General features: G+C 37.4%; 1 protein-coding gene and 1 long non-coding RNA gene across 3 annotated transcripts in view; one reads left to right on the top strand and one right to left on the bottom strand.

The window, feature by feature from the left end:
* Nucleotides 1-909: 909 nt before the first annotated feature.
* Nucleotides 910-3203, bottom strand: LOC145517993 (uncharacterized). The gene is made up of 2 exons (XR_014062481.1): nt 3012-3203; nt 910-2867 (listed from the first exon to the last, which is right to left on the bottom strand). It is a non-coding gene; the product is annotated as an uncharacterized LOC145517993 (long non-coding RNA).
* EMB (embigin) overlaps nt 2118-26730 on the top strand; it is a 117052-nt gene continuing 92439 nt past the window's right edge. For both annotated transcript variants that reach the window (XM_081521346.1, XM_081521344.1), the window contains exon 1: nt 2118-2298. The gene's annotated coding sequence lies outside the window, so the exon portion shown is untranslated. The remainder of the gene's footprint in view (nt 2299-26730) is intronic.

Genomic DNA, 26730 nt, shown 5'->3' with positions numbered 1-26730 from the left:
CATGATGTACTCTGCATTTAAGTTAAATAAGCAGGGTGACAATATACAGCCTTGACGTACTCCTTTTCCTATTTGGAACCAGTCTGTTGTTCCATGTCCAGTTCTAACTGTTGCTTCCTGACCTGCATACAGATTTCTCAAGAGGCAGGTCAGGTGGTCTGGTATTCCCATCTCTTTCAGAATTTTCCACAGTTTGTTGTGATGCACACAGTTAAAGGCTTTGGCATAGGCAATAAAGTAGAAATAGATGTTTTTCTGGAAATCTCTTGCTTTTTCGATGATCCAGCAGATATTGGCAATTTGATCTCTGGTTCCTCTGCCTTTTCTAAAACCAGCTTGAACATCTGGAAGTTCATAGTTCACGTATTGCTGAAGCTGGCTTGGAGAATTTTGAGCATTACTTTACTAGCGTGTGAGTTGAGTGCAATTGTGCGATAGTTGGAGCATTCCTTGGCATTGCCTTTCTTTGGGGTTGGAATGAAAACTGACCTTTTCCAGTCTTGTGCCTACTGCTGAGTTCTCCAAATTTGCTGGAATATTGAGTGCAGCACTTTCACAGCATCATCACTTAGGATTTGAAATAGCTCAACTGGAATTCCATCACCTCCACTAGCTTTGTTCGTAGTGATGCTTCCTAAGGCCCCCTTGACTTCACATTCCAGGATGTCTGGCTCTAGGTGAGTGTGAGTGATCACACCATCATGATTATCTAGGTCGTGAAAATCTTTTTTGTACAGTTCTTCTGTGTATTCTTGCCACCTCTTCTTAATAACTTCTGTTCCTGTTGTGTCCATACCATAGAAAATGTTTAATAAGAATATATAGAAAAATTATTTTTGAATTTGCCTGAATGTCTGCTCAATTAAATTGAGTATGAAAAGTACTTTTTTCTTTGAATTATTATATTCATTTTGACAATTTTTAAGAACAGGTTTAGGTTTACAACAAAATTTAAAGGGAAGTACAGAAATTTCCCATACACTGTCTAACCCCACATGTGCACAACCTCTCTCATTGTTAATATCACTCACCAGAACGATGCTTTTTCTTTTTAAACCAAGTATGAGCCTATAGTGACACCATAATTAACCAAAAGCCTATTGTTCACCCTGGGGTTCACTCTTGATGTTATACGCTCCATGGGTTTGGACAAATATGTAATGACATATACACTATATCCATCATTATTATATCAGAGTATTTTTACTGCTCTAAAAAATCCCCTGTGTTCTGCCCGTTCATCTCTCCTCCCCTCATACCACAAATGGCAACCACTGCAATGTGGGAGGCCCCGGTTCGATCCCTGGGTCTGGAAGATCCTCTGGAGAAGCGAATGGCTACCCATTCTTGCCTGGAAAATTCCATGGACAGAGGAGCCTGGTGGACTGTATAGTCCATGGATTCACAAAGTGTTGGACATGACTCAGTGACTAACACTTTCACTTTCAAGCTACTCACCACTCTCTGTTGTCTTCTACTGGGCTTACTCACTGTGTGATTTGCCTAGTTTCTCAGTGAGCCAGAAATAGCTCAATGGACTTTAGATAATCCTGTTTCTTTTGAGAAACTCATTCTGAAAAGTTTCAACATTGATAGGGAGTCTCAAAAAGCCAAGAACTATACTGTGGCTGCTTGGAATACCTGGAGGTGCACACAGTCATGTAGGAAAAGTCTTGAAGCCTCTTTTATCTTAGACTCTCCTGAGTAGAAAGAGAGTTCAGGGACATACCCATTTGTGAGTTACTGACAGCTGCCTAAAACTTGAACAGAACTTTAGGGGATGATTTCTCTAAATAAATCCTGAGCCTCTAATTAATGACTCATGGAGAACTGAGGTATTCATTCATTCAGCAGTAAATATTTATTCCACTTCCATTGTGGGCTTTGCAGTGTGCAATGTGCTGGGGGTCTCTGGAAAACAGGTTGGGCATAGTGCCTGTTTTCAGGGAGCACAGGTAAGGGGGAATGGAAACAATGAACAACTAAGTAAATAAATTGAAAAATATAACTGCAGGTTATAAGGAGTGCTGGAAACATGGTGATGTGACAGGAAATGACATAAAAGGCTTTATTTTCGACTGGGTGGTCAGGGAGGTATCTCTGAGGATATGACTTTTGAGCTGAGATGTGAAAGGAGAAGGATTCTGTCTCATGAGGGGAAAAGGAAGCAGAATTTCAAACAGAGCTAACTGCAAGAGCGACGTGAGGTGGAGAATAAAACTGGGCCTGTTCTAAGACAGACAGAAGGTGAGAAGAGCTGGAGTTTCCTGAGGAAGGAGGCTAAAACCAGAAAATGAGGTAATTAATTGTTTTTATTTCATGAATTTAATTAGAATGTTCTGGCATATTTGCAAACCACAAGACCCTTCAGTAGATACTTCTAGAAGGCTGCTATTGTTTAAAAGTGAGTAAGAAGAGAAATATCAGTAAAAATGAACAAAAGATGTGAACAGAAACTTTCCAAAAAGATAGGACATGGTTAATAAGCACAAGAAATGATGTTCAGCATAATTACTCAGCAGAGAAACACAAATTGAAACTTACCAAGAGATAACACTCCTTTCTAAAATGGCTACGATCATAAAGACTAATAATGTCAAACATTGGGAAGGATATAGAACAGCTGAAACTCTTTGTACATTGCTTGTGGGTCCAACTATTTTAGAAAACAATTAGGTAGTAAAGTTAAACATATAGTTACCATAAGATACAGTGATTCTACTACTAGATATTCACTCCAAATAAATGAAAATACATACCTACACAAAAGCTTGCACATAATGCTTATAGCAGCAGAGTTGGTAGTAGGCAGAAATGAGAAACAATGAAAAGGCCCATTCACATGTGGTGATCAATGGCATACTACCCTGCAAGAAAAAGAAACAAATTACTGATTCTCTGGTGGTTCAGACGGTAAAGAGTCTGCCTGCAATGCAGGAGACCACATTTCGATCCCTGGGTTGGGAAGATCCCCTGGAGAAGAAAATGGCAACCCACTCCAGTATTCTTGCCTGGAAGATCCCATGGATGGAGGAGCCTGGCAGGCTACAGTCCATGGGGTCACAAAGAGTTGGACACAACTGAATGACTTCACTTCACTTCTTCACTAACAGACACAACTATTAATACATAGATGAACCTCAGAAACATTATGCTGAGAGAAAGAACCTAGACACACATATAAATACAAATGTGTATGTGTAATAATTCCAATTCTATGAAATTCTAGAATGGACAAAATTACTCTATGGTGACAGAAAGTGAAAGCAGATGAAAAGTGGATGAGACCAGTGGTTGCCTGGGGCTACAAGTGGGGAAGGGTCATGAGAGAACTATTTAGGATGATGCAAATATCCAAAATCTTGATTGTGATGATGGTAATGGGTATAGATATTTGTCACAACTCATTCAACTGTATACTTTAAATGCATACACTTTTTGTATATATACATTATACCTCAATAAAGATCATAAGAAAAAAAAATGAATGAATTTGTTTTTGTTAATGTTCATAGTTACTGTTCATAAGATCTACTTTCCATAGTAAACTAATCATATGTTTCCTATATTTCTTTAAAAACACTCATTTTTATATTATTTTGTTATCATTTACCAGTCCATATTGAGGTTTAAAAAATGATAAGAATTTTACATCACATGGTACAGAGCTGTATGAAAAACAAAATCTTCTCCTGAACTAGATTAATTTCCTGGCATTAAGGAGAACTTTGTCTTTTTTATTTTTTTAAATCTGGGGCATTGTTGTTAAGGAATGATAACTATGGATATTCAAGTGGAGTTTTGTAGAAGGATTTCTAATTATTTCCATAGTATTTTAGATTTCTTACAACTTTAAGATTAGGTATGCCCCCAAAGTTTGATGTCTTAAAGCTCCCTGAAAAATAGAGCCTGCATCCTAAGACTTTATGGGGAGGATCAATGCCAGGGCAACAAGAGTGTGGGTCAAAGAGGTGAGTCCAGGAAGGAAGAAAGGTGGCCCATGACCCAGCAACCACAGCTTCAGAAGGAAGCACAATATATTTCTCACAATCAGTGCTGAAGTCTTTGAGGATGGTCTTAAGGAAACGCTGTTCCTCAGAACAGTCTGAAAGACAAGGAAAGTACAGGAATTTATCTGCTAGCTTTTTCCATTTTCTTGACTCTATTTAGTCTAAGTTAGTCCATGGGGCATTAAACCTGCACAATTCTGAACTGTGTTATTAGGTGCTGGCAGAGCCCTGTTTCAGGTCTCAGGGCAGAATACTTTACCTGGATCTAGACGTGATGGGAGGAAACAGAGCTACTGTGAATTCTATGAAGTTGGGCCCGGGCACGTGGGCTGCTGCCATTCCCCTGGTGGCTGGTGCGTGAATGTGATGCTGGGCCAGCTGACACCTGGGAGAGTGGAGGCACTGGTGGTTTGGGCAGCTGAAGCACCAGTGGTGACAGCAGGACATTCCAACGAGCCACCTGTTGAAGTCCGGGGGGCAGATGTGAACATGGGAACCTGGCAGGCATCTGATAAAGGTTCTATACTTGGGGTCAGAAGACTCAAGAAGCCAGTTGAGCATTTGTGAGTGTAAGATAACTTGTCTATTAAGTTTTGGGGAAATTTGCTGGTGGTGGTAAGGAAAGAAAGGGAAATTTTCCCTCTTGGACTATTTTTGGCAGAGGAGTTGACTACTTCAAACTAATAATGATATTTGGCAATTAATTGTATTTTTATCTAAAAAAACAATATTTCTTATGAAGGTACAGATTATATTTCTTTTGATGGTATTGTTGTTGTTGCTCAGTCACGTCTGACTCTTTGTGACCCCATGGACTATAATCCACCAGGTTCCTCTGTCCATGGGATTCTCCAAGTGAGAATACTGGAGTGGGTAGCCATTTCCTTCTAGAGGGAATCTTTCTGACCCAGGGATCGAACCTGCATCTCTTGCATTGGCAGGTGGATTCTTTACCACTTAGCCACCAGGAAACCCCTTTGATGACATCACTGTATTTTATTTCCACCATGAGCTCATCTCCACTACTTTATCAAACTAGAGTTGTACATTTCAGAATATTCATTCATCTAAGAGGATTATTATTGAGGTTCTGGTTTAGTCACACCTGCAACTCAACCCTTACTTAAAAACGGAACAAAACAGAATAAAAAGAATCACCATAAAATCATTTTTATGTATGTAAGATGTCAATTAATATAACATTTTGATTAAAATAAAGCTGAATACCACCTTATGCAATAAATGTTCACCTTAAAATTTGAATTAAGATTTAATTTTTTAAATTGAATATTTAAAATGTTAGACAAATCCATTTGAAAGTAAATAAATCCTACTTAAATTGTAATTTTGGGCAAAAAATATTCCATATAGGGTCATAAATATTTTATTTTTTTAAAACAAATTTGTGCTAAAATTTGATAAAGCTAAATTAGTTATACAAAAAATAATTGTGTGGCCCTTGCTGACTTGAAAAGTTCAAGCATTAGTAAATCATCCTATTTCTCCTCATTTTGGGGAAAGTACATCTACATGTACATTATTTGTTCTTTTAGGTGCCAAGTAATCTAATTTTTTCCTGTCAAGAATGAACCAGAGAAATATCTTGTTTCATTTTTTGTAGTGCTAGGAAACTTTCTTGTATCTCAGGGGAAAATTCTGAGGCACATGTAAGTCATGGGTTGTCTTGGGGAAAGAAAGTCTACTAAATATTTTATAACAAATAAATTAATCAGTATGGATTGTGTACACAGAGGATATCAGATAATTTATACAAGTGAGAGAAAAATGAAATAGAAAAATAACATCAGAGAAGTAAGGTCACAAAACTGGTCAGAGATCAAAGGAGGCCTAGAATTTCTAGAGTGCAGAATCCTAACCACTAGACCACTGGGGATAGAATTTTGAAAATCTAAGGTTAACTGGACTTTTGTTTTCCCAACCCCAACCCATTGCAAAGCAATTTTTGCCTGGATCTGACCTTAAAATTCAATGGAAAGAGAAGAGATATTCTCCATAGCCTATTCAGTTTTCTCAACTGTGTTTATATCCAATATATAATTTCAATCCTGAATTTGGCAAAGCTGGGCTTTCTAGGTCAGAGAATTAATCTCTTTGGGTCTTTTTAATCAATATTTAGCTTCAGAAAAACTAAATATTCCTGTTTGAATACAATTTGTGTTCTGTTCCTTGGATCAATTTCCATAATTAAAAATTATATCACAGACACTTTTCTCTGGATACACATACATGGGAACACATACTTGTGTGCACACATGTACCAGCATACACATACACATGACATCACAAATCTTGATCATGAAAAATCTAGTAGATCTTCCCGGGATGAAACATGGATGATGAATAACAAAGAGAGATCGAATTTGTGTCATCATTATATTTATTTTAGGTAAGATGACACTAATCTCTCATTTCTAGTTATTAATTCTGATGTTTTGTAAATGTATTACTCTGCAAGTTATGATTTGAAATTGCGTAGAATATCCTTAATAACATTAGTGACATATTGTTAATTAAATATTGAAGAAATTAATTTCCAAACTTGAAAGTAAGAAAGACTAATGAGGATTTTTAATGTACAGGATAATACTCTCTTGACTAATGCTTACACAAAATATTGTGAAGCTATAAATGTTTAGTTAATGGATTTTACATTTTTAATTATTAAAATATATCATGGAAATTTTTATACATTCCAAAATGACAAAAAGTATACAAAAATCTGTATGCAAATCACCAACTTAGAAATAAAACATTCTGATATAGATAAAGCTAATTATGAATCTCTTTTTAATACCACCAAGTTTCTTTCAACTTCTGAGGTTACTGAAATACTTTCATGAGATTTCTGTTTTACCAACATGAATGGCAGGTTATATATATATAAGTCTATGTATAATATGTATATATAAAGGTTTTAAAATTTTTATTTAAAAAGCATCATATTATATATATAAGCTGGCAGTTTTTTTAAGTATTAAATTTGTAAGGTTCACCCATATGGATTTGTATAGCTTGGATTTATTCATCCTCTCTGCTATGTAACATTTCATTTTATGGATTAATCACAAATTTATTTTCCAATTAATGGACATTTCAGATTTTTTCTATTACAAAAAGTACTACAATCAATTACTTTAATCACTATCACAGGTGGATTATTGATCCTGTGACTTGCCAAAATTCATGTGGCTTGTTTAAAAAAAAACTCTGCTTGCAGATGTTTTACCATGATCTGTCATATTTTAAATGTTTAAGTATGTTTCTTTCCTTCCAGAATTTATACTTTTAAAATATGATTATTGTGTACTGATATGGCCTTGTTATCCTATTTACATAGAAGAAAGAAATGGAATATTTTAAAACCAAATTAGAGAACATTTCTGGGAGCAGGGGAGATGACATTGTTTGGTTGGTTTAAAACAAACTGTGCCTAGAAACTGTTAAATACATTTTGCTGAGTGAATGATCAATAAATTTAGAAATATTATATCGTATAGCTTAGGAGTCCAATTTAAAATAGACTATGGTTTATTGTTTTCCAATTTTCCATTAGTATAAATTTTCTATTTATATAAAGACAAAGTCCACATTACCATCAAACACCTAAGATGGCAATACACTACTTAGAGAATCTGAGAAGAATATTTACTATCCATAGGTTGATACAACCAGTTAGGAAAATACAACGGACAATGCTCATGGGAGGGTGTATCTGAGATGGTACAATACTGTCTTCTGAATGTCAGCTGACAGCAGTGTGCTGAAGCCAACTTGTAGTGGTTTGAGATAATCAAGTGCTAAATAATCAGACATTTTGCAAGCTGGTTGTTAAAGGGAAGCTTGAAGGCAGTCATGGTGGGAATACTTACATCATAGAAATCATCAAAGGCTACAAATCAGCCCTCAGCCCCCCAGCTGGCTATGAAACATTTATCAGCTCTTCAGCGCTCCTACTTGTACTCCCTTTTCCTTCATTACCCCAATCAGAATTCTAAGTATCTGTTAGGCTACTACATAGATACTGCTTTGAAGGCAATAGGGATATTTAAAAGTGCTTCCTTTGTGTGTTTTGTTTTGTTTTTATCTTGTTTGACACTAAAATTTCAGAAAACAACGTGGGGGAGAAGTAGGCAAGGGGATAGAATTTACCAGAGGCATGGGTGTCAAGGGGCTGTTTGCAGGCAGAGTTGCTACAGTTAAAGTTGTTGTTCTGTCTGACTCTTTGAGATCCCATAGACTGCAGCACACCAGGCTTTCCTGTCCTTCACTATTAAAGTACTACATTGTATGTCACACATGGTTTGGGCAGGGAGGATAAAGCTGCTGCTGCTAAGTCGCTTCAGTCGTGTCCGACTCTGTGCGACCCCATAGACGGCAGCCCACCAGGCTCCACCATCCCTGAGATTCTCCAGGCAAGAATACTGGAGTGGGTTGCCGTTTCCTTCTCCAGTGCATGAACAGGAAGTGAAAGTGAAGTCGCTCAGTCATGTCTGACTCTTAGCGACCCCATGGACTACAGCCTACCAGGCTCCTCCGTCCATGGGATTTTCCAGGCAAGAGTACTGGAGTGGGGTGCCATTGCCTTCTCCGGAGGATAAAGCAGACCCATCCAAAATTGAGTTTCACTCCCCAATTATACTGCCTCTTAGCCGGGAAGGGAGGGGGTGGATGTTGGAAACCAACCACACTGTCTACTTCAGCTTGGCTTGCATGCCTGCTCCGTCCGTTCAGTTGTGTTAGACACTTTGCGACCCCACAGACTGTAGCCCACCATGTTCCTCTGTTCATGGAATTTTCCAGGCAAGAATACTGGAATGGGTTGCTAATTCCTCCTCCAGGGGAATCTTCCCAACCCAAGGATGGAATCTGCATCTCCTGCAGCTCCTGCATTGGCAGGCAGATTCTTTACCACTGGGCCACCTGAGAGGCCCTGAAATGGACTCATTCTATGTGGTTAACCTTACTCCTCATGGCTTTGTAATATGCACCAAAATTAGGCTATTTGTACTAAATTCTTCTCCTTCAAACTGTTTCCCCTAAATGGGTCTGTTTTTCTCATCTTGACTGTCTGATCTCTACTTCCCGTAGATCTCCACACTCAGTGTCTATGCATTATTTGTGTTACCTGTCAACACAACCATATTTATTCCTCTGGGCATTTTAAAAAGTTTTTAAAACTGATTTGTAATATTTTTATACTCCCTTTTAGATTACCTCTCTGCAGCTCAAGTTCTTGAGTCTCTCTAATTTCCCTGTTGTGTCTGATCAGTCTCTTTCATGGCTATTTTTTTCTGTGATTTCCATATGTGTTGTTAGTTCTTAATTGTCAGTTTATTCTAGCACTTTTGTCCTCCCTTTCTTGTGAGATTATACATGTGGCCTAGATTTAAGGAATAGCTTTGCGTTAGCTGTACCGGGTCGCCTGGTGGTAATCACTGCTTCAGGGACACTATGATGCATTAACAGTACCTGTTAATTTTACCCTCAAGCCCACTGTAGCCATAGGACTAGAATTTCATTTTATTTGGGAATACATTTGTGTACTAATATATTCCCCAATATATATATTTTTTCCACATAGAGCAGAGGAAGAGACAGGACAAACTTTCTTATTATCTGCCCATGATATCGGGCAATTTAAAAAATTAAATCATCTACCAAATGTGTAGACATGTGAGGGTCCCAACTCGGTTCTCTTAGTTCCGATTCTCTGTTTTGCATGGGCTGGAGAACACACACTTTGTTCCCTGAATCTCAGGGGATGTACAGCTTGAGTCCCTAAAGTTCTGGGAGGAAAAACACATCACAGGACAGTCTCAGGTTCCATTCACATGCTTAACCTTTGGTTTTCAGTTCTCAGTTTATTTCTGGAACTGACCAATTCGCCTCTTTGTTGAAAACTTACTTAGGCATTTAAAATAAGTTTTGTTATATTTCACCTGCTGTGTCTAGGTATTTACAGTGATGGTAGGGTTTCTTAATCGGCTTTCCTGCTAGAAATGGGAGTTGCTTTTTACAGAACTTTATAGTCAGGAAAAATTAATTGAAAAGTGAATTTATCCTTGAGTGGGAATAACAATTGCTGGTAAGCTCATTTTGGTAGAATTAGATGTTGCTTTTTATAATTCTAAGGACAATATATTTTTGTAAAAATGGGCACTGTATTAAACTTGCCACTATCAATATATGTGGGGACTTTGAATTGGTAGAATTTTTCTTAAATTTAATAGACATATAAAAAGCTCCCTCCAAATGCAAAAATATTACCAAGAATATCAAGAAAATAAAAATAATAAGGCATATGGGAAGAATATAGCTTTGTGGATTATTTGGGGGAAGTTATGAAACAAATTGTTCACAACAAATGGGAGTTAATTCATATCCTAGCTAAAAACCGAGCTGTAAAGGTAGTCGTGTAAATCAGACTACAATGATGCTGATATAGGAGTCAGATTTCAATTTATTTCACAGGCATTTGCAATGCATCTAACATCAGACCTGGGCAACCCTAACAGCATAATTAGTCTCAAGAATCTTACTGCCCAGTGTGAGAATGGCATGTAAAAAAAATTTTTAATCTAGAATAATGGTGCCATACTAACAGCATGTACGAGACAGAAAAAAATACAGGGAAGCAAGACTTCACTGAGGAGACAGCACCCTAGGAAGAATTTGAAAGATAAATAGAATTTAATGTGTAAGCTAACACAAGGGTAGGACAATTCAGGCACAATGAAAATGCCTCACATGTTGATGTGTAGCTTATGGGCATGATGCTTAGTTGGTATCATCTATAATGAACAAGAGTATACTAATATTGATTCCCAGAAAACCCTGGGATATCTGAGTCCCCGCTTGTGAATTTGATTCAGTTATTCATCATGAAGAAACACGTTTGAGAACTGAAGCAGATTTCCCATATATGAGAAGAACAACCAATTGGTAAACAGAATATAAATCCTAGAATTTGCTAGAGTATTCCACATACACGTGAGAAATGTGAGTTAACTTGGGTGGGAGCCTGTTTTGCACCAACACAGATGCCTGCTGCATGTCAATGATGGTTGTTTGACCAGTACTCAATCATAGGCTCCCCTTTCTCTGTACATTTTCTGTGGAGAAATCACTTAACCTTTAAATGCCTCAGTTTACTCATGTGCACAATGGGAAGAATCTAGTAACTACCTCAGGTCTTTGTAAGGCTTACGTGTGTTAATGTGCACACAAGCATTTTAAAAAGTGACTGGAATTTAAGGGCTATTAACTATTTCTATTATTGCTGTGTAGATAGTCTGCCTTGGTTTTGTCCCTCATTCCTATTACAAAACATCTGTTCAAAGTTCACTTGGCGAAAAGAATTCCACATATCCACAAATCAATATTATAAGTATCATCTATGGTGTTATATTCAAAGTGACCTTAATCTTATCTACAATATTGTAAAATTTTTACACAGAGAATAAATGTATGTATTACTTACACATGATACAATTTTACAATTATTTCTACTCTCTACTTGTAATTTTAGTTTAATGCTGAAATACAAGCTTTATCTTACCAGGATATTTATTTTATCTTTTTTTTTTCCCCAGATCAATTACAGATATAATCAGTATATCCCTTCTTCCGCATGGCTGTATTTAACATTCATTCATTTGTCATTCATCCAGTCACTCCTTTCTTTAGTCTTCAGTTACTGAGTTCTGGCCGTCTACCAAATTGATTCTGATTATTTAGATATAAGTTATAGTTTGATGCTCATAACTAGCAGATGGGTGAAAGAAAACAAAAATATGGTGTGTATGCACTGGAAGTATCTCAGCAGGAAGTCAGTATTTTAGTAAAAATTATAAGACTTGTAAGAAACACAAATGATTATCGTATATGCAGAAAGAATAGGTAAAATGCTGATAATAGCACCACCTGAGCAATTTTAAACATAGCTTGAGATGGAGGAAGGAATGTTTCTCACATTTTGATATGTGATTTTTTTAAAGGAAAATAAACTTACATGAAGACAATCAAATATGAAGCACAAATAGGTTATTATTTCTGTAAAATATTGGGGAAAGTTTTAAAAATTTTTCTGCAATTCTGTAGGTGGAATAAATGATCCATAGGTAGCTCAACTATGTATAAGGTAATGAGGAAGAAAATACAATTTATATTAAGGTTTGTTTAAATTGTATTGTTTATTTTTCCTTCCAATAGGAAACAAAAAGATAGCCTGAGGCAGAACTACATTTATTTTGTTGATGGTTTAAAAAATTGAGGCAACATTGCTGATAACATTATATAAGTTTCATGTATAGAAGATTATATTCCAACTTCTGTATACATTACAGCATGCTCATCAGCAATGGTTTAGTTTTCATTCGTCACAAAGTTTAGTTTCCACTCATCACCATACGCTTGATCCCTTAAGCCATTTTGCTCTCCCCCTACCTGCCTTCCCTTCTAATTACAATTAATCTTGAACTTTATTTTTGTAAGAAAGTACTAACAAAATGTTCTTTCCTTTTGCCCTTGCTTTCTCTTTTTATAAGAAATCATACTTTTAGAGAGAATCTCCATTTCTGTATTCTGGTGGAAAATATGTAAGGTTTGGCATTTTGGCCAGTTTCATTTTGAAGTATATTGAGTTTGTAGAAGTCTTGTGATATATTTCCATGCGGCTTTAAAAAAAAATTTCCCCTCCACTGAGTTAGAGAATCTTTATTAACATGCAAGGCCCTTGGCCCCACACTTCCCAATAGTCAAGCTGTCTCTCACACTCACCCAGCTTGTTTGTCCTTACTCACTGCCATTTCAGATGTGCTCCCTCCTGCAGGACAGATCTATATGAAGCTTTATTACATACATTCCCTATTAAACCCCACCTGATACCCATCATGACCACTCTCATTCACCCTAGTAACTGTACCATTGATTTAGATAAACTCAGTTTGGACCTATTTCTTCCTCATATGTAATGCTGCTGCTGGTGCTAAGTTGCTTCGGTTGTGGCCAACTCTGTGCGACCCCATAGACGGCAGCCCATCAGGCTCCCCTGTCCCTGGGATTTGCCAGGCAAGAACACTGGAGTGGGTTGCCGTTTCCTTCTCCAATGCATGAAAGTGAAAAGTGAAAGTGAAGTCGCTCAGTCGTGTCCGACTCTTAGCGACCCCATGGACTGCAGCCCACCAGGCTCCTCCATCCATGAGATCCTCCAGGAAAGAGTAATGGAGTGGGGTGCCATTGCCTTCTCCACATATGTAATGAGTTTGGCTAAAACAATAATTGCTAAATTTTTCTGACATTCACCTTATAAATCTTTTTCTAAACTCTTAAATAGTAGAAACTATGTCATATTTATTTTGTGTTTTCTTTTCCATTCTTCGAATCTTTATGTAAGATAATAACAAGTGTTTTGGGACTTCCCTGGCAGTCCAGGAATTAAGACTTTGCCTTCCAATGCAGGCAGTGTAGGTTTGATCCCTGGTCAGGCAGCTAAGGTCCCACATGCCTTATAGTCAAAAAACCCCCAAAATATAAAATAGAAGCAATATTGTAACAAATTCAATAAAGACTTTTTAAATGATCCATATAAAAAATCTTTGAAAAATATTTTGAAAAAAAGTATTTTATTTCTTATCTAAATTCTAAATGAGTAAGTGTCCAAGACCAAACAAAACAGTATAAACTCTACCTATAAAAGCCAGTTTTTCTTTGCTACTCTAAATATGATGACAGAGTCTTCTAAATGTCTGGATTTGCTCTGAGTCTACAAAAACTACCTTTATTTTATTTGCTTGGACAATTTCTTATCCTAAGAGAATACGTATTTGTTCTGTGTCAAACCAGAAAGGAAACAGAGGTCAGTTGAATTAAATTCAAAGTATGCTTTCAATGTGTATCTTAAAAATAAGTGGAAATTTAATGATTCATTTTGTTCTGATTTTTAAATTCTCAGAATAGACTTCTCTCTCAATAAGCACTTATTTTTCAATTTTCTATGTATCCAATAAAAGAAAAAAAAACACTATATATGAGCATTGTCCAAAAGTGTTTGTGAGATATATTTAGCAGTATTATAATGAAGGTCATTATCATGAGAAAGAGAGACCTGAAAAAAAAAGTAGTTTAAACACAGAAGTACTTTCAACAATTATCTTTTTTTCAAGTTGTTTGAATCTGTTGGGTGTTCCATGAGATGATTTTAAATTTATGAGAATGAACTTCTTGGCTTGAAGCTCAACATTCCCCCTTTAATACTACCTAAATTCCCAGGAAAATTCTTCATCTCATCTTGACCTCCTGCTGCATATACCTAAATGGATTAGGTCTGATTTCGTGGATTAGATTCACAGCCAGACAACCAAAACATAGAAGGCAGTCTGTGAACAAACAGTAGGTATGCAGTAAATAGTTGTCAGTGGATTGTTATTGTGTCAACTCTCTTTCTCTTTCCTCTGAATACTATGGAATCATTTATAAGCTTGAGAAGACAAAGGATACTAATTAAAGTCATGTATGATGGTTAATTTTACGTGTCAATTTGACTGGACCCATGTATTTTGTGAAACATTATTTTGGATAATTTTATGAAGGTGTTTGGATGAGATTTCATATTTGGATCAGTAGACCGAACAGAACAGAAAAGCTGAGTAAGAGGAAACTCCTTCTGCCTGACTGGCTTTGAACTGAGATAATAGTTTTTCCTGCTTTCATATTTGAACTGAAACACTAGCTCTACCTGGGTCTCTCAAGCCTTCTGGCCTAAAGACTGGAACTATGCTTTCAGTTTTCTTGAGGCTCTAGTTGCTTACTCACCCTGCAGATCTTGGGACTTTTCAGTCTCCATGACTGCATGAGCAAATTCCTTATAAGACTAAATTGATATGCGTGTGTGCTTAGTTGCTGTGTCATGTCTGACTCTTGGCAACCCCATGGATTGTCTCACCATGGACAGGCTCCTCTGTCCATGGGATTCTCCAGGCAAGAATACTGGAGTGGGTTGTCTTTCCTTCTCTAGGGGATCTTTCTGACCCAGGTCTCCCACACTGCAGGCAGATTCTTTACCGTTTGAGCTATCTCGGAAGCTCAGCACCCCCGGGAAGCCCATATATTTATATAAATCTATTGAGCTTCCCCTGTGGCTCAGTGATAAAGAATCTGTTTGTCAATGCAGGAGACCCAGGAGATGTGGGTTCAATCCTTGGGTTGGGAATATCCCTTGGAGGAGAGCATGGCAACCCACTCCAGTATTCTTGCCTGAAGAATCCCATAGACAGAGGAGCCATAGGGTTGCAAAAAGTTGGACACAACTGAAATGACTTAGCACACATGCACACATATAAATATATATGAAATATGAGCCCTTTAGGATGCTTCTTGTCAGTGCCTTTTTTCATATATAAGCTGTTTACTCTTAAATCTCCATGCAAACAAAACAAGATAAAACAAAACAAATAAACAACACAAACCAAAGCCAACTGAACAGGAAAGAAAAATAAAATGGTTAAAACCTATACAATAAAGCTCTACTCTAGGAGGGATATATATAAAAACTACAAAAAAAAAACTCACCAGAAAATTAGCTATAAGCATGAGTAACAATATTCTACCTAACTTAAATTTGTGAGGAAGAAATACTTAGGACACGTTTTCACAAAGCCCAAGGAGTAAACATTTAGTTTCATTCACAAAGCCCAAGGAATAAACATTCAGCTACAGTGAGCAAATTAAGATAGGAGCCTGTACTGTATACTAGTCTATTCTCTCAGCAGTTACTTTGGGAGTATGCACATAAAGTACACATTTAAACTGTTTTTAAAAAATGAAATATCACACACTAGAAGTTTTAAAATATGATTATTTCCATTCCATTAACTTGAGCAGGGTCATATACATTTCCATCTTGATCCAAATGTTGTCTTTCTAGTGGCATTTTTGTACTTTCATTGTAATAAAATTTGAAGCAGAGGCTCACTTTTTCAGCAAAACAATAGATTACAGTATTATTATTGATATTTTACTTCGTCTCTCTATTGCATTGAGCTCTTGATTTTTAGAACTTCTCAAGTCCTTTGCACTGTATTTTGCACTCTGCCTTAGGTCATTGTACTGAACACAGGTTCTGTAGAGCTAGAGCCCTTTTTGGTTTTGCTTGCCTTATATTTTCAGCACCTAAAATAGTGTCCAGCCCATTGTAAAAGATCAAAAATTTTACAGATGGATAAATGGCAAAATAGGCTGTCAAAAGAATGCACAGGCAGATTTCCATTAGAAGATAGGATTTGAGTAAAATCCTAGCTTGTAAAATTTTGCTACAGTACCTAAAATTTATAGGTAATGTTAAGAATAAGATAAAAATAGCTTCTAAATACACCTAAAGCAATATATACATATATTAATTATCAGAAAGAAATTAATGGAATCGGTTACCTTATTTAAGTGAAACTATTCTTTTTATTTTGTAATATAGACTCTCATTAAGAACAGAATAACTCCTGTTACTGTTAAATATAAAACATGTTACACTTAGCATTTGTAGTTTAAAAGAATTTCCAATGGTTCCAATGCCATTTTTAAGGAGAACTATGCCTTTATGTGGTAAAAACAACCAAAAGAATTTCTGAAATTGTGTGTTTTTGGAGCAGAGAGGAAGAAAGCAAACAAACTTCAGAAGTTCTTCATTGTCTATCTCTGGTATAAATCTGCAGGTTTCATAGCAGCATTTCTTATCTGAGTGAAAAATAGTGAAGATTTTTCCTATTTCATAATTATCAGATAAGTAAAATACGTAAAAATGTAAATGACTAAAAAATTCAGTTAAAGTACAGAGAATAAATGCATGTCCAGTCACTTCAGTCTCGTCCTATTCTTTGCGACCCCAAGGACTGCAGCCTGCTAGGCTCCTCTGTCCATGAGATTCTCTAGGTGAGAATGTAGGAGTGGGTTGCTATGCCCTTCTCCAGGGGATCTTCCTGACCCAGGAATCAAACCCACATCTCCTGCGTCTCCTGGATTGCAGGCAGAGAAAAGATGTACAATAATTTAGAAATTTCAAGTAAAAAATGCATGAATATTTCTGGTGGTTGGATTTTTAAAGTGTGGTATTTCTTAATGGTTGTTTTGCTAAATCTTTTTTAATGTAGCTCCTGAAGAATAATGGAGAAATTCCAACTGTCCACTTCTTACCTATTTACATGTTTTAATTTCTTGATTTCCAACTTCTTGAATCTTTTTTATCTGCTTTATTACTTCATAGATTGAAATTCCCTTGTCTTTGTTGTTTGTTCTCTTTCACTGTCTGTGTGTTGTACAGAAGAAATGTAGTAATTGTATTGTGTATTTTGATGTACACATTACATTCTGTCCTCTGGTATATTCATTGACTAAAGTCTTGAATAGAGTAAGTTCTGGTGGCTCAGAAGGTAAAGAATCTGCCTACAATGCAGGAGACCCAGGTAAAGTCCCTGGATTGAAAAGATCCCCTGGAGAATGGAATGGCAGTCCACTCCAGTATTCTTGCTTGGAGAATTCCATGGACAGAGGAGCTGATGGCCTACAGTCCTTGGGGTCGTAAAGAGTCAGACATGACTGACCGACCAACAGTTTAGTCTGGTGCTTTTTTATTCAGTTGTACCTCCCACCTGCAGATTATTGGGATAGGACTCCACAATGAGCACTAATAAAATACGTTTCAATCAGTGAGCTCATATATTCCCCTTTAGTTCAATTATTTTTACTGGACTGGGCATTTTTCTTTTGAGAGGCAACGTCTAATTTTTTCTGTTTCTTCCACTTCCTCTGTCAGAGATAAAGCTAGACATGAAAGTGGTAAGGATAGTAATATAATATTGCACAGAGAATCAGTAATATAATATTGTATAGAGAAAGGAGTCTGGTGTGAACTGAACTGAACTTTGTTTTGTACAGAAGTGACTGGGCATTTTAAAAGGAGAAGGAGTGACTGGGGAAGGGAGTGAATGAGGACTCATAAAATCAAGCAAGTGAAAAATTACAGAGAGCAGGTAGGAGGATTGGTTCATGTGAAAGCCATCTGGGTTTGCTAACTGGCATTTATTGTTTAATGAAGTTAAGCTCCATCAAGGCTGGAGACAAGGGCTCCCTCTTCAGGTTTTGGATGGAACACACAGTAAATTTTGGAGGCAGCTGTGAGTTTTCTCTGGTCTTGAGTGATTAGAAACTATGCGTTTGTGCTAAGTTGCTTCAGTCATGTCTGACACTTTGTGATTCCATGGCTGTAGCCCTCCAGGTTGCTCTGTCCATGGGATTCTCCAGGCGAGAATACTGGAGTGGGTTTTCATGCCTTTCTCAAGGGGATCTTCCTACTCCAGGGATGGAATCCACGTCTCTTATGTCTCCTGCATTGGCAGGCAGGTTTGTTAGCACTAATACTACCTGGGAATCTCTGTTTAAGTCTTTAAAGACCAAGTTTTAGGTCTGGTAGAGAGGAGGACTTGGAGGAGCCTGACGAGAATTTGGTCAGAAGAGACAACCTTTGTCTCTTCTTTGAATACTTCAAAAAAATCTCCTCTTTTTAATTTTATTTTGCTTTTGCTAACTCTTCCATCCAATGGAATTAAAGTAAATTAAGTGTATTAAATAAATCTTAGTATATAATCTAAACTTATCATAGGTGTATTAGCTTACACGGATTATGCTTGTAGAGTTTAGAACTGAGAGAAAGTTGATAAAAACTGGTAGCAAAAATTGATTTCTAATACCTGTGCTGTTTGCCAGTCACGGCTTATGGATCTGGTTTATATCTTTTCCTGAAAAGTCCTCGTTGGCCATTCCTAGAGTGATTCATGCTTCTTTTCTGAAGCAAGTAGTCAGGCTTTCCATCTTTTTCTGCTCTTTTCTTTCTTATTCAATGGTAATGATTGCAATCTGCATCAGAAGGACATGTCTTCTTTCACTAACTCAGAAAGGGGAGGTAATGAAATTTTCTTTATAGTAAGCTTTTTCCACTCCAAGCTCAAAGAAGGAAGTTGTAGGGATCATGAAATAAATGTTATCAGTCAAACCAAACAGACTCATTAAGCCATGAGGGAGTTTCTTTCCTTCTCTTATATTTATGTTCCTATTCTGATCAAGGACAAAACAATGTATGAATAAATGAAGTAGCTCAAGATCATTTTTTAAATATTTGATGCACTCACTAAATTGTATAGTTTATTATTCCAATTCTCCTTTCTGACTTAATTTTTTGGGATATAAATAAAAATACAAGGTCTTTCAAATAACTCGATTAATTTCTTACAGTTTAATATAGCTCACTTTATGATATGTCTATTTGCTGTTTGTGTGGTCCAAGGTGATATTTTAAAAATGTATATAAAGAGCTATGTTGTAAAAACATCTAAGATCTGTTATTAAGAATGCTGGTTATGGGGAAGGTTATCCCTGTGAGGAGCATATGAAAAATGTCCTTATTTTCTCTCAATTTTGTTGTGTACCTAAAACCACCCTAAAAAATTAAGTCTGTAAAATAGAAAAAGAAAAATTCCAGTTAGGTCTTTGCTTTTATTTCTGATAGTTGGGGGGGAAACCGAGGTTTTTTTTCTGCAGAAAGCGAAGAGGAACTAAAGAGCCTCTTGATGAGGGTGGAGGTGGAGAGTGAAAGAGCCGGCTTAAGACTAAATATAAAAAAAACTAAGATCATGACATCTGGCCCCATTACTGCAAGGCAAATAGAAGGGGAAAAGGTGGAAGTAGTGACAGATTTCCTCTTCCTGGGCTCCAAAATCAGACGGTGACTGCAGCCATGAAATCAGAAGATGATTGCTTCTTGGCAGGAAAGCAATGACAAACCTAGACAGTGTGTTGAAAAGCAGAGACACTCTGCTGACAAAGGTCTGTATAGTCAAGGATATGGCCTTCCCAGTGATCACGTATGGTTGTGGGAGCTGGACCGTAAAGAAGGCAGAACGCCAAAGAAATGATGCCTTTGAACTGTGGTGCTGGAGAAGACTCCTGAAATTCCTTTGGACAATAAAGAGATCAAATCAGTCAATCTTAAGGGAGATCAACTCTGAATATTCACTGGAAGAACTGATGCTGAAGCTCCAGTATTTTGGTCATCTGATGTGAGCAGACAACTCACTGGAAAAGTCCCTGATGCTGGGAAAGATTGAAGGAAGAAGGAGAAGAGGGCGTCAGGGGATGGGATGCCTGGACGGCATCACTGATGCAATAAACGTGAACTTGGGCAAACTCTGGAACAGGGAGGCCTAGCGTGCTGAAGTCCATGGGGTCACAAAGAGTTGGACACTAGTGAACGTCTGAACAACAACAACAACAGTAAGGGAAAGGGAAATAAGGAAGGGACTGGGCAAGTGTTGCTTGTACCAGTTGACAATAATCTCTTTCACCATAAAACAGTTAAGAATGATCTGTTTTGAAGAGTAGAATAGTGGTTGACAGGGACTGAGATATAGGAGGAATGGAGAGATGCTGATCAAGCAAACAAACTTCCAGTTAGAAGATAAGTAAGTTCTAGGAGTACAGCATGGTGACTATAGTCAACAATATTTTATTATATACTTGAAGGTTGCTAGGAGAGTACATTGTAAATGTCCTCACCACACAAACACAATGGGAATTATGTGAGGTGATGGAGGTGTTAATTAACCCTATTATGGCAATTGTTTCACAATATATATATGTATCAAATCACCACAGGTATACTTTAAACTTACATGAAGTTATATCTCAGTAGAGCTGCAAAAAGAATAATCTGCTTTATCTCTAAAATTCAGAATGAGAATAAGTAAAGGTTTTAGTAAGGAAAGGAAGGGAAGGGAAGGAAGCTGACTGATTTTTCAAGGCAAACAATAGCTTCAGTTAAGTGTTTTATCATTATTTGGTTAAGTTTCCAATAGCTTATGAATGCTACCATTTTATTTTTGGAACACTGTTGTCTTTGTAGATAAATGCTTACTTTTCAGGAGGCAGGGAAGTAATACTGCTAATGTAAAAACGTCTTGTTAATTTTACAAGGCTTAAAATGGAGAGATTGTAGGGAATGCAAGGTAAAGGCAGAGTTTTAGTTTCTAGAGAAAGGGATTGCTTTTGGACAAAGCTCTCCTTGAGGAATGAATCCAAGCAAGCACTGAAGAGAAGAAAATTTCTTTTGCAAAACAATCCTCAAACTATTCCTTACCAAATCCATAAAAGATGGTTGCAAATTGCCTGTAACCATACACATATAAGATTGCAGGTAAAATAATTTGGGTTTAATAAGATCAGAGAAGCAAAGTTGGTTTATATTCATGTTGATATTTGACAGAAAACACCAAAATTCTGTAAAGCAATTATACTTCAATTAAAAAAAGAACAAATTTAAAAAAACAAAAAGGAAAAGAATCCATGCAAAATCAAACAAGTCATGTTTAAAATTACCACTAGAGGGCATAAAATGGGGAAAAGGATAAATAAGAGTTCCTAGACCCAAAAATTTCAAGCTCCTGAAATCTCTGAAGGCAACGATAATAATAACAGTCAACATTTATGAGGTGCTTACCATGTATGGGGCCCAATTTTATATGCACATATATGTATATACGTATTAATATATATATAGCAATCCATTTTAACTTCACAACAACCCTGTGAGGTATAGGTAGCTGGTAGATGGGGAAACTGAGGTTAAATAATTAGTGCAAGGTCATGTAGTAACTCAAAAGTATCACTGGATTCCAATCCAGGCAATTTTACTTCCAAGTCTGTACATATACTCACTCCCTTTCCCCATGAATGACAATGTCCTTTCTGTGTGTGTGTGTGTACTTTATTACATAGAAAAGTGTGTACAGTCATGCTCTGAACTGCGATAGAGAGAAAGTGGTGTTTGGTTTTTTTTTTCTAGCATGATAAATTTCTACTGCATTGCCTGGCAAGCTAGAAATTTTGTGACTGGTTTCATATACATATATGTGTGCTGGGTCTCTTAGCCATGTCCCATCCTTCGCAGCCTCGTAGACTATAGCCTTCCAGGCTCCTCTGTCCATAGAATTTTACAGGCAAGAACACTGGAGTGGATTGCCATTTCCTATACCAGGCTATCTTCCTGACTCAGGGATTGAACCTACATCTCTTGTGTCTCCTGCATTAGCAGGCAGATTCTTTACCACTCACGCCACTTGGAAAGTTCCCTCATATACATACCTTGGGCAATAAAAGTCTAAAAATGTGTTTTATTAATGTTGCAAACTGCCAACTCTATCTAATAAGTTTTATGGATAATCTGAACTAATAAGCAAGACCTGTGATGGTGACATTAACAGTGTCAGGGGGAGACTGACCCTAGAATGGAAGAGTAGCTGCATAAACCAAACACAGGAGGGTGACACAGGACAGTGCTGGCGCTCTCCTGGTAAACACTGAATGATACCAGGGGTGGGAAGACTGGAGACCCCAGATTGTCCTTCAGTCTTATTGATGCTGTATGGAGGAAGGTGCATTTTAAAATAGAATGGTTGAGCCTTGATTGTTAAACCTCATGCTCTCTGGACCCATCCCATTTCTACACTTTCCAGCTTATTGCAATTTAGGGCCTGAATTTCCAACCTGCCATGTGCACATATGACTTGTCAAGGTAGCTAATTCTCCAATACCAGAACACAGGAAAAAAATTAGGAAACTGTCGTGGCAGTGTTGTAAAAGAGAGGCAAAACACTGAAAACTAAACATCAGTAGGATTAATGGACCAGACAGAATAAGGGTCTAAAATATGCATGGTCAATATTTTCAAGGAGATGCTATCCTATTTTCAATCAAAATTCAGGCATGTCTAGGGGAACTTAGGAATTATATTTAAAAATATACATGGGAGAATAATTTAGTTATTTTATCTAAAAAAAAGCAAAGAATGGGAACACATCCTGCTAGATACAAGGCATAGTACAAAGCCATAATAATGATATGATAATGAAACCAATGTGGAATTCATTACAGATAGAAAGACCTCAGAACACAATGGCAAGCTCAGGAATATATATACCCACATGTATAAACACATATAGGAATTTTCTATATGATAATGCTGCACTATAAATGAGGGCAAAAACAACAGATTTTTTGGTAGATGGCATTAGGAAACTGATATAATTCAAGAAAATTAAGTTGGAGTCATACCTCACTTCAAAAGTTATCCCAGGTGTTCAGTTCAGTTCAGTCACTCAGTCGTGTCCGACTCTTTGTGACCCCATGAACTGTAGCACTCCAGGATTCCCCGTCCATCATTAACTCCCGGAGCTTGCTCAAACTCATAACCATTGAGTCAGTGATGCCATCCAACATCTCATCCTCTGTCATTGCCTTCTCCTCCTGCCATCAATCTTTCCTAGCATCAAGATCTTTTCTAATGAGTCAGCTCTTTGCTTCAGGTGGCCAAAGTATTGGAGCTTCAGCTTCAGCATCAGTCCTTCCAATAATATTCAGGTCTGATTTCCTTTAGGATTGACAGGTTTGATCTCCTTGCAGTCCAAGGGAAAGGGACTCTCAAGAGGCTTCTCCAACACCACAGTTCAAAAGCATCAATTCTTTGGGGTTCAGCTTTCTTTACAGTCCAACTTTCACATCCACACATGACTACTGGAAAAACCATAGCTTTTACTAGACGGACCTTTGTTGGCAAAATGATGTCTCTGCTTTTTAATATGCAGGATAGGTTTGTCGTAGCTTTTCTTCCAAGGAGCAGGGGTCTTTTAATTTCCCGGCTGCAGTCAGCATCTGCAGGATTTTGGAGCCCAAGAAAATAAAGTCTGTCACTGTTTCCATCGTTTCCCCATCTATTTGCCATGAAGTGATGGGACTGGATGCTATGATCTTCATTTTCTGAATGTTGAGTTTTAAGCCAACTTTTTCACTCTCCTCTTTCACTTTCATTAAAAAGCTCTTTAGTTCCTCTTTGCTTTCTGCCATAAGTGTGGTATCATCTGCATATCTGAGGTTATTGATGTTTCTCCCTGCAGTCTTGATTCCAGCTTGTGCTTCATCCAGCCCAGTGTTTCTCATGATGTACTCTGCATGGAAGTTAAGTAAGTAGGGAGACAATATACAGCCTTGACATACTCCTTTCCCAATTTGGAACTTTCTGTTTTTCCATGTCTGGTACTGCCTGTTGCTTCTTGACCTGCATATAGGTTTTGCAGGAGGTAGGTAAGGTGTTCTGGTACTTCCATCTCTTGAAGAATTTTCCACAGTTTGTTGTGATCCACACAGTCAAAGGCTTTAGTGTAGTCAATAAAGTAGAAGTAGATGTTTTTTTTGGCTGCTGCTGCTGCTGCTAAGTCGCTTCAGTCGTGTCTGACTCTGTGTGACCCCATAGACTGTAGCCCACTAGGCTCCTCTGTCCTCCTCTGTTCCTGGGATTCTCCAGGCAAGAATACTGGAATGGGTTGCCATTTCCTTCTCCAATGCATGCATGCATGCTAAGTCTCTTCAGTCGTGTCCGACTGTGCGACCCTATGGACAGCAGCCCATCAGGCTCCTCTGTCCACGGGATCCTCCAGGCAAGAATTTGGCATTCTCTTGCTTTTCCTATGATCCAACAGATGTTGGCAATTTGATCTCTGGGTCTGCTGCCTTTTCTAAATCTAGCTTGAACATCTGGGATTTCTTGGTTCATGTACTGTTGAAGCCTGGCTTGGAGAATTTTGAGCATTACTTTGCTAGCGTGGGAGATGAGTGCAATTGTGTGGTAGTTTGAACATTCTTTGTCATTGCCCTTTGGGATTGGAATGAAAACTGATCTTTTCTGAGCAGTCCTGTGGCCACTGCTGAGTTTTCCAAATTTGCTGACACCTTGAGTGCAGCACTTTAGCTGCATCATCTTTTAGAATTTGAAATAGCTCAACTGGAATTCCATCACCTCCACTAGCTTTGTTCAAGTGACGTTTTCTAAGGCCCACTTGACTTCACATTCCAAGATGTCTGGCTCTAGGTGAGTGATCACACCATCATGGTTATCTGGGTCATGAAGATCTTTTTTGTATAAGTCTTGTGTGTATTCTTGCCACCTCTTCTTAATACTTTCTGCTTCTGTTAGGTACATACTGTTTCTGTCCTTTAATGTGCCCATCTTTGTGTGAAATGTTCCCTTGGTATCTCTAATTTTCTTGAAGAGATCTCTAGTGTATCCCATTATATTGTTTCCTTCTATTTCTTTGCACTGTTCACTTAGGAAAGCTTTTGAATCTCTTGGATATTCTTTGAAATTCTGCATTCAGATGGGTATATCTTTCCTTTTCTCCTTTGCCTTTCAGTTTTCTTCTTTTCTCAGCTATTTGTAAGGCCTCCTCAGACAGCCATTTGCCTTTTGCATTTCTTTTTCTTGGGGATGATTTTGATCACCACCTCCTGTACAATGTCACAAACCTCCATCCGTATTCTTCATCAATCTATCTATCAGATCTAATCCCTTGAATCTATTTGTTACTTCCACTGTATAATCATAAGGGATTGTTCTTGCTGTTCTTACCAGGAAAATTAATTAAAAAATTATCAAAGCATACTAGGAATAACAGTGTGGCAGGGAGAAACACTGAGCCTGATGAGCTATTTAAAGAGCATGGATAGATTTTTAAATAATGTTAAACTGAAAAAAAGTGAAAACCAACCAGGCCAATAGAATACAATCAATTAGTGAAATTCAAAACACTTACACTCCCTAACTAAAGGCGAGGAAAAAATTATTTTCCCTGTACCCTTTTTAGGTTCGTTGGCTGGACCCTATAACTGGACCCTATGATTTTATTAAACTAATTTATCTAAGATCTGAGATTTCTATGAATCTTTTACGAAGGTTGCTTATATTTTCAGTTTCCTGTTTCCTGAATTTTACCACCTTGTAATATTAATAGCACAGGCTTGTGAAGAGATGGTGAGCTTACTATACTGTGATACAATGGAATTATGGAATACATACATAGTTCATTTCAGTTAGCTAGTTCATTTGTTTGAAAATTTCCCCAGTTGTCCATTAATTAGTTGATTAATCCAACAAACTTTTGAAAATAATTTTACACACATGCTGATATGTACTGAATATTGGAAATTAAAAGCACACATGCACACACACAGATAAACACACACACAGACACAATATCCCCTGCCTTTGTAGAATATGCACTCCATATTGGGTTTTAGACTTTAAATTGAACCAAAAATTTCCCAAAATTTACCTCTCTGTGACATTTTATCTGCTCAACCTCTGCAGCAAACCAAATAAACTTATTACCTCTTCTACATGAGATCTCTTTAAAAATTTCAAGAATCACCAGGATCTTTATGTGTATATATATGTATATATATACTAAGTCACTTCAGTCATGTTGGACTCTTTGCGACCCCATGAACTGTAGCCCACCAGGCTACTCTGTCTGTGGGGATTCTCCAGGTAAGAATACTGGAGTGGGTTGCCATGCCCTCCTTCAGGACATCTTCCCAACCCAGGGATCGAACCTGCATCTCTTACGTCTCCTGCACTGGCAGGCAGGTTCTTTACCACTAACGCCACCTGGGAATTATAATGTGCAACCTCAGATCCACCAAGACTCTCTTAAAATGCAATACCCAGAATTGACTGTAGGTACGGTTTACGCAATCAGTTCAATTATTAAGTATGAGAAAACAGATAGTATGGAGTATTTTTAAGTAACCGGTATGTCCACATCATGTCATG

The sequence above is a fragment of the Giraffa tippelskirchi genome, chromosome 8 (genome assembly GCF_054371585.1).
Source record: "Giraffa tippelskirchi isolate mGirTip1 chromosome 8, T2T-mGirTip1v1.2.pri, whole genome shotgun sequence".
Taxonomy (NCBI): Eukaryota; Metazoa; Chordata; class Mammalia; order Artiodactyla; family Giraffidae; genus Giraffa; species Giraffa tippelskirchi.
This window is presented reverse-complemented; position numbering and strand designations above follow the sequence as displayed.